We start from the raw sequence: 9832 nt of genomic DNA, 5'->3' as shown, positions 1-9832 counted from the left end.
GTGTAGCTTTCACACAAGAGAAATCTCCCTCTGCCTCGCCCCTTGACCATAATCAATATTTTTAGGGAATGAAGGCAGAAAGAGGAAAGAGTTTATCCAGGCTTTTGTATGCGATTGAGCTGTAGAAACAGGATGAAGATTTTGCTAAATCTGTCCATTAAGTGCCTCTAAGTGCTTTTAAAACATGCCGTAGAGCAGAATGGAGGCCACAAGAAAGAGAAACTGGAAATTAAGGCTAAATTATTACATTTAAGTGTCTTGATAGTGGAAATGTCAGAAAAAATAACAGGAGTGATAAGCAGATAAAACTTTAGAAGCTCCACTTAAATCTTATTTTGTTGAGCATCCCTGAAAGCTGAAAAGTTGTTTGGGTCTAACATAGTTAAATTACATAATTTTTGTAGAGTGAGAATTTATTTTTCTTATCTATCAGTATAAATATATAGTCTTTTTCTAGATGTGCTAGATAAAAATTGAGTTAAAATATGCCAACCTAAATGTTTCATACAATTACCAGGCATCTCAATAATTTACCACATCAGTAGAAACTTACTTCTTAATTTAGAGAATTTGAAGAACACTTTCAACATAAAATCAACAAGCTTAATTACATAGAGAAAAAAATTTCATGGAAAGGAAAAACAATAAATTTTGACCAAGAAAATCAGTAAATTTGATATGGAGTAAATAATGTTTAGATAACATCCATTTTTAATATTTAGAGATGACAATGAGGAGTCATCCATTTTTAGAACTGAAACTGTTAGAGCAAATTTATTTGTGTCTGAAAGGTGGACTGCTAGAGCCCTCTAGCTGTTGGAAATAATTCTGTTCTCCTAGGTGTAGATAAATAATCTTACTGCAAAGGCAGTAAGTAGTCCACCAAGAAACCTACTGGAAAATAATTAATAAAAGCGTACAGCATGATTTTCCACTATTGTCTTAAAATTTGCTTTGGTAGTAATGTTGGCACTGTTGTGAGTAGGGTTTCCCAGCAGGACTTCCCACCCGTTCTCGGGAATTTTTTTCACTTTTCCGTTCCTGAATCCCGAGAAAAGTTGGTCGGGCAATAGGGAAAATCAGCTCCTTGAACCCAGGTGGTTGGTAGTACCGCCTGTCACTCTGTGGAAACGATTCATCGTGAAGAATAGAAAGGAATTTATATCTCGGGATTCGAGATATAAATTTTTCCCATAATTTATATCAAAAGCGAAAAAAATTCCTTAGAATGGGCGGGAATTTCTGCCTGGAAACTCTCGTTGTGAGCATCCATGGACATCTATCCTGGCCCTCCACACCCTGGAACTTCTTGGCAGGTCAATTATAAGGATGCTTGTCACCACCCTTTCTCCTACTGTTTTGATTGGTTTGAACCAGATGGTCTGCCAAACCCAGAAGTAAAGTAGGCCAGGTCAAGATGGATGACTCCAGTTCGCTTTTCAGTAGAAGGAGTCCATCCTAGGAATCTGAGAGACCCTGGTCCTTGGGATGGATTAGGGGATACAAACATGTGGCCCATGGACAAGCGTGTTCTGTTTGGTTTGCACAGAGCTTTAAAAACCTTGAAATAACCAGGTGACTTTTATAAACTGAGAAATTTCAGATAAAAATCCATATGTCCTTGAAAAATCAAAAGATGTGGTAGCTTTGGGCCTGGGTACTCTTATCGTAGCAACCTGCTTTATATGGCATATACAAATCCAGTTCTCCAAAGTTCCCATCACTTCCTATTGGGTAATATAAAACCAGCACGCTGAATGCAATTACTTTATCTGCTTAGAGCCTACAGGCATGTGCGTCTGTAACTCCTGGTTGAAACCCTGAATAATTATACCCTTCCTCCTCCTAGTAATGATAATCATCATCGTAATAGGGCAGCTTCTGGTGATTGAACACTTACATGAATCAGGCATGGTGGGAGGTCCTTTATGTGTATTATCTCAAATCTTCATATCAACCCCTCAAGATAATTATTATACTTATTTTACAAACAAGGAATGTGAGACTCATGTCCAAATAAAGTAATTCAATCAACATATCATGAGGGCCACTCTGAGCCATGTATTATGCTAAACACTGGGGGGCAGCACGGAACAAGATAGCATGGTCCCTGCCCTCATGAAGCTTCCTATTGAATAAGCATGGTCACAAAGTAAAACTACAGGTTACTATAGAGGATTTAATGTGCTCTGTATCAGTAGTCTCGATTTTTTATATCAGAGTCATCTGGAGAGCTTGCAGGTTCTTATTGCATTCCTAGATCTTTCTCTCAATTTTTTGTATTTCATAGGCCAGGGTCAAAGCCAGGCATATGCTCCCAGTTTTTTGTTTTGTTTTGTTGTGGTAAAGTACAGGTAACAAAATATTTACCATTTTAATATTTCAAGTTTGCAAATGCACAGTTCAATGGCATTAATACATTCACGTAGTTGTACAACTATCTAATGTTCCATCTATCTCCAGAACAGTTTTCATCTTCCCAATCTGAAACTCATATGATAATTCCCCATTTCCCCCACTCCCTCCAGAAGTGCAATGTCCTCAACGTTCATCCATGATATAGCATGCATCAGAATTTCCTTCCCTTTTGAGGCTGAATGATATTCCATTGTATACATATAGCATATTTTGTTTATCCATTTATTTGTTGATGGACACTTGGGTTGCTTCCACCTTTTGTCTATGGTGAATAACGCTGCTACGAACATGGGTGTACAAGGATCTGTTTGCGTAGGAATCTGCACTTTGACCAATAACCCAGGTGAACCTAATACAGGTGGGTCATGAGCCAGACTTTGAAAAATGTTAGTCTAGGGGTCAGGGAAAGCCACTCTGAGAAACTGACATTCAAACTGAGTCTCAAAGCATGAGTGAGAGTTGGTCAAGTGAAGAGGAGGTGACAGCAAGGACCCTGTCAACCTGGAAGTGTGAACTCTCACCTTCACCTGAAATACTGAGATATTGGAATTGCCACAAGAACATTCACCAGCACTGAGAACTGTAAATGGGTGTCATTACTTGGTTGAGTACCTAGAACAAGAGTTATTAACCAATCATTCCTTTAACAAATATTTGTTAAGTGCCTTCTGTACGCCAGGCATCTTGCTATGTATCATGGGGTTATTCATCTGTTTGCTTACAATGAGCCAGGTCCTGTGCTGGGTGCTGAAAAGTCGCAGGAAATCGCTGCTGTGTATAATTTTGTTAAGTGTTTCACAAAATCTATCTATATATATTACTTATCAATGAGTTCCCTCCTTGCTGAGCCCTGGGAATGTCAAAGAATTGTTTAATACTTAAATACCTATTTGTAAACACCTGGGCTGATGACATCAACTTTTTTTTTTTAACTTAGCCATGATTTCTGGGTTTTTGAGACATTATTTATTTCAATCATTAACCCATCCTTTTGTTATTGATGAAATATTTGTATTGATTTCTTGGTTTTCGCATTTCAGAATGACTCTCACAATTACTAGAGCCGACCAATGCTACATCCTGACACATTGATTAGGAAGCTGTAGTTCTTTGAGAGGGAAAACAGAGAAAGTCTTTCATGGCTAAATTACTTTTTAAAGATCTGATATTATTTTTCTTAAATGCCTGGTGGAACATAATTTTTTTAATGCTTGAGTCAGAGATACAAGTTTTACGCTGCAGGAGTCTCAAAGAAATTCAGGATGGTGCTTTTTGAATACTTAAATCACTTAATTTGGATGATATTTATCATACTCTACCTTGTATTATAGGTAATTGTGTATATTTATGATTTTACCTTACCAGATTGCAAGTTTCTTGAAGGTAGGAACTATTTCTTAATCGTCTTCTAATAGCTCTCAGCTACAACACTGAGTAACTCACAGCCCTGAACAACTCACAATATATTACGTGCTGGATACTTCCCAAATAGAGATCCAATAAAAATTCAGTGAATGAACAAATAAATGAACACAATTCACAAAACAGCAATTTGGAAAGAAGCATAAATGGGTTACTATTTGCTTAAAATTAACACATTTATGTGTTAGAGAAGGTAGGCAGCAAAACAATTATGAAATAAAATGTTGCAAATAAAATCTTCCCCCCTTCTTTTTTTTTTTGTTTTTTGTTTGTTTGTTTGTTTGTTTGGGGTCTTGGGGGGTTTTTTGCTTTTAGAGAAGAGCTGTTACCTCAGGAAGCATGTGGCTTATCCTTCAAAAAGTGCCCTTCTCAGAAATGGGGATACTGTCTAGAGCAGGGGTGTCGAAACTGTTTTCAACGGTTTTCACCAAGGGCCATATGCGGTAAAATACACAAACAGCCGGGCCACTCACTCGAGGTGAAGTACGTATTGCCTCACCTGGTTTATTTAAGTAAACTAAATATATTTTTGGAATTTTCTGCAGGCCAATAAAAAATCGATTGTGGGCTGCAGTTGGCCCGCGGGCCGCAGTTTGGACACCACTGGTCTAGAAGGACAAACCAGACTAAGCATCAGACCAAGAGAAGCTGAGGATCCCACACTGCCTGGAATAAAGGGACTGCTCAGAGTGAGCGATAGGATAAAAGAGAGCAAACAGACACATTTTGTAGTCTGTGCATCCAAGAATCCAGTGGCCCAGACTGACACATGATCAATGCTTTAGCCGGGAAAGGGTCAGGAGAGAGAAAGGAACGAGAGGAAGTTTTAACTTGAAGTTTGAAAGCCTCTTTCCCCTCTATCCCAGAGAGACAAAGAAAACTAAATCAAGCAGTCATATACAATGAAATATTATTCAGCCTTTTTAAAGGAGGAAATCCTGTAATTTTCAACAAAATGGATAGACCTGGAAGACATTATGCTAAGTGAAATACGCCAGGTACAGAAAGACAAATACTGCCTGATGTCACTTATATGTGGATTCTTAAAAACTCATGTTTATAGGAGCAAAGAGTAGAATGGTAGTTACCAGAGGCTGGATGGTGAGGGAAATGGGGAAATGTTGGTTAAAAGGTATAGTCTCAGTTATGCAGATCTAATGTACAGCACGCTGACTATAGTTATTAAGACTGTAGTATATACTTGAAATTTGTTAAGAGAGTAGATCTTAAATGTTCTCACCACAAAAAAAAGAGAGGAAAAACTATAGCTAATAAGTGAAATAGTCAGTAAAACAAAGATTGAGCCTCAAAATATTATTTTAAGTGACATTGACACACCTTCTTCTGATATAACTCTTTCTAAAAAAAATTTCATATTTGGCCATTTTCAGGGGAAAATTTCCCCGTAATCAAAGTTGTTTATGTTGAAGTTCACATATACCTGCTTATCTCCCACCTGCTTTGTGTAAGAATTAACATGTCCCAGTTATTGCTCTACTGGTTTTAATGGGAGTTCAAGGAAAATCTTCAATCTGTTTATTCGTGTAGATTCTTGGTAACTGGCTTCGTAGGCATTTCACTCAACTACCTGATGATTCCCAAATTTCTGGCCCACATTTAACCAGAATCTTACTTTTAAATAAACTTTAATTGAGGCCAAACTCTTTGTAAACCAGGGGAGGCTGAATTAATAAAATGGGGGGGGAGGAATCTAAGAAGTCAGGATTTGGGATCCAAGAGAGAATTTGGAAAGACAGAGGGAAGAGTTTGCAAATTCCTCCAGTTCTCTCCAAACGCGCAAATGAATGGGTCGTGCTAGCTGATATACAGTAACTTAAACCATATTGTTTCTGGAGAGAATAATGCTTATACATGTTTAAATCCTGTCTTCTCCTGGGGATGACTTAGGGAGTCTGAGCAGAAGGGGTTCACAGTGTATGTCAGCAAATCAAAATCAAGTGTGTACGCTTTCTCTCAGCTTGTTCTGGGCTGCATCTTATGAAGCTGGGAAGAAAGCCAGAAACTTCCATCTACCATCTGACCCTGTCTCATATATCATTCCTGGGAACCTCACTGGCTCTGAGAAAAACATTAATGCTCTTTTTGGAAAACTTGGGAGTTATTAACATATGAAAATGACCATGTGCAGCAATGACAGTAATTTCTGTCTTCTAAAAGAACACAATCTGAGGTAAACCCCAGTCTCCAGAACACTGTGCTCTGGAGAAAACCTACACCTGGCTGACATCTAGTCCTTTTAGTCACTTCTCAATACCTGGCATGTTAGGGAAGCCCCATACATGTTTGTGGAATGAATGCAACGATACCACGCAGATAAGTGTAAAGCATATAATTAGGAAGAGCTTTCTAATTCATAAAGCAAGCAGCTGTCCACGTGATTACCCAATATAAAATTGTTAATTACTCAGCCTTTTGGATTAATTCAATGTTGCCAACCATGTACTGTTTTTATTAGGTTGAATCATATGAAATTGCTAATACTTGACCATTTTTGATCTCCCCTGGGGCACTTTAATATGGTTCACTCTAATATTCTAATTATCATCATAATAGTGGTGGGTTGAACCATGTGAGATTGCTATTTTTGTAGGTCCAACGCTGCTGACTACCAACAATTTCATAGAGTTCAACTATAGTAATAATACCCACCTATTTAGGTATTATATAATTATTCGTCATTTAATATCAGTAACAGCTATTACCACCTATTGAGTATCTACCAGGTGCACACTTTGCGAAGTAGTTTATATACACTATTCCATGTCATCTTATGAGGTACTTTCTAATATTATCCCTCAAATTATTCAAATGCTCCAGGAAATAGTAAGACATTAAGTGGTTAGTCACTTTCACCTCATGAGAGCAGTTTATGACCCGGCCCAGCAGCATGTTTTCAGGCACATAAGGATTGGAGGTTGAGGCCACAACCTTACAGGACAACAACTTCCGTGAGGCAGGGGCTTGGGGCTCAGGTTCCAATTCCAGCTGACCATTTATGGAATACACCTGGGTTTCATACACTGTTTCCAATTGGTCCTGAGGCCACAGCTATGCCCGGGGAAAGGTAGTATGTACACTGATGGGAGATAAGTCACACACACACATACACATACACACTTACAAATAGAGAGGGGCTCTACAGATGGGGCACTGAGAGTGAGGCAGGCCACACGTCCCATTGTGCCCCGACAGTACTGATTTATGTCTGCGGTCCTAGCATAATTATTAAATGTCCTCCATATCACCTTTAATAACAGAGCCAGAACTAGGGGAATGAGGCGAGTGGGGTATTCCCCTAGGGTGCACAATTTAAGGGGCACCAAGACACTTAGTAATCAAGGTAAATCCTATTTTAAGGCAATATTTTTAAAAATCTAAATTAATACCAAAAAAAAAAATCCGTGATTAACAAAATACCAAGCTTTTAAATAAAAGAAGCATCAGTATTCGTGATTTCTCCACATGACTCTGTTCTAAAGCATCTCAGTTGGAACAATAAATGATATGGTGACCTTAATTTAGAGTACTTGATAAAATAATGACTAATGCTTCCTTGGCGATTCCTACATGCCAAGTACTGTTCTAAATGTTCTACACATATTAACTATGAGACAAATATTGTTATTACCCCACGTACAGCTAAGGACACTGAGGCTTGGAAGTTTTAGTAGTTTGTTAGGAGGCGGAGGGCCAAGTGTGGAATCCAGGCAGTCTGGCTCTAAAGTCCATCATCATGACACTATGCCATGTCTCAGAGACAGAGTTCCACAAATGTCGCTACTATGCATGTTATTATAAATAATAAAGACTGAGAAGACCTACTGGGAAAGGGAGGTGGGAGGACAGGAAAATGAGCTTTACCTGGTTCTCAGTTTGGACTAAGTACAGCCCGGAATGCAGCTGTTAGACAGCTGTAATTTAACCTTTTTGAGCCTCTGCTTCCTGTCAAATGAAAAGATTGGACTCTAAGGTCTCTTTCAGTTCCAAATAATAGGCTTTTATTCTATGATTCCTCATTACTATATAGCATATCTCACCAGTCCTCCAAAGGACTTGTTTTCCCCTTCCATTTTCAGTTTCCTCTCTGCTCATCCCTGGTCCTCCCTCCATATGGTTTTTCCTTGGTGATCTCATCCAACAGCTTCAACTCTCACCTCTCTATGGCTCACTCCCAAGTCTTTATCTAGCCTCTCTCCCGACCACATTTCCAGCTGTCTTCTGGGCTCTGCTCCTAAATCTCACACCGGAAACTTGAAGTCAATATGTCCAGAATTGAATTTATCACTTCCCACCATCCTCTCTTTCCCCAGGTTCAACCTCTCCCCTTGTCTCTTGTACCCTCACTCAGGCAGGAGACCTGACCGTCTTTCGTCTGCCATGTCTCCTGTATTGCTCCCTTACTCTCCATTCCAGCTGCCCTCACCCGAGTGAGCCCTTCACCACCTTGGACATTACTCCTGGACGTCTTCCTCCAGGCAGCCCCAATCCTCATGTACAAGAAGAACGGTGCTGGGATGACCTTCCTAGACTCTAACTAGGATCCTGGTTCTCCTACCCTAGAACCAGTAGTGCCCTCCCAGTGTCTGCAGTGGAAAGTTCTAGTTCTGTTTTTGTCATTTAAGACCTGACCTGACAAAGTTTGCTGCAATCTGCTTTTCCAGTCGTCTCTTCCACTTCTGCACTGTATATATTTTACATGTCATGTATACTAGACAATGTTTCCTGAGTACTTTATATATTTTCCTACCTTTTGCTTATAGGATTCCCTTTGCTCCGTGTCCTTCCCTCAATTTCTCTTGACCCATCCTTCAAGATTCAGCTCAAATGCCCCCTCCTTTATGAAGTCTTCTCAAATTCCCTAGCACAGAAATCATCTTTCCATTTTATACATATTCACAGCACTTTATCTCTGCCAGTTCTTATCTCCTCCTATATTGTCTTAAAGTTCTGTATATTCACTTTTCTATCCCATCACACTAGAGGCATCTTAGTTGCAAGGGCCATGTCTTTCAGTTCCCCCACCCCACACCCGTTCCATGGTACCTATCACATCTCACAGGAGGTGCCTGATAAAAATGCAAGCACTAAATTGTCTGGTGTAATTTTTTTTTTTAAATGATCATGTCTGCAAAAGGCAGTAACTGACCTATACTGTTGAATGAGTGAAAGGACAGAATCTAGTTTCACTCTGTCTCCCAGAAGGTAATGATCCTCTCTGAAGAGTGTTCCTCTCTTGCTGGCGGCAATCCTTCAGGCACAAACCTGCCTGCCCAGCCTAAACCCTGAATCCCTTTTAACAGCTTGAGAGCAACTCATCATTTCCTGTGAGGAGTCTGAAGTCTTCCTTCTTCTTCCCGAAGATGCTCCCCGGATTTTTGGGTGGCAGCTCTCTGACTTTTTTTCTTCCTACGTGTGCTGAACTCCAGTGTTCCTTATAAGGGTCATTACTCAGCTATTTCAAACCCCAAAACTATCACTGTGTAATGTGCTTGGGGTGATATGTTCTGGGAGTGCAGAGAAGGGTTTCGAGATCGGCTGCTCTTGTGATTACTAACTGACAACACTGGTGACACTTAGAAATGGCTAAAGATAACATTCCACACTACATTTCTATTTGGGTTAAGATCAAACACAAGAAATGAGTTACAAAAACCAATAAAGAAGAGCTGATTGCAAAAGGTCATTCATACTTAATCTAAAAGACATTTTTTTAAAAAATGCATTTCCTGCTCGAGTTGGTCCTTGAACTAACAATTGATTATGGAATTTTAATTTAATATTACAGCATATGTTGTCTTTCTGAATTTAAAAATGCATGACTTATTCCAAAATGTTTTCAAGTTCTGTAGAAGAATATTCTCACCAAAATAAGGTCATCAGTGGTAGTATATATAATAAATTTACAATTTCTGAAAAACTGAATCAATATATACAATTAATATTGCAAATAAACGTCAAAATGATATACTTC

The sequence above is a fragment of the Rhinolophus sinicus genome, chromosome 15 (assembly GCF_057876585.1).
Source record: "Rhinolophus sinicus isolate RSI-liver-muscle chromosome 15, RSI-T2T, whole genome shotgun sequence".
Classification (NCBI taxonomy): Eukaryota; Metazoa; Chordata; class Mammalia; order Chiroptera; family Rhinolophidae; genus Rhinolophus; species Rhinolophus sinicus.
This window is presented reverse-complemented; position numbering follows the sequence as displayed.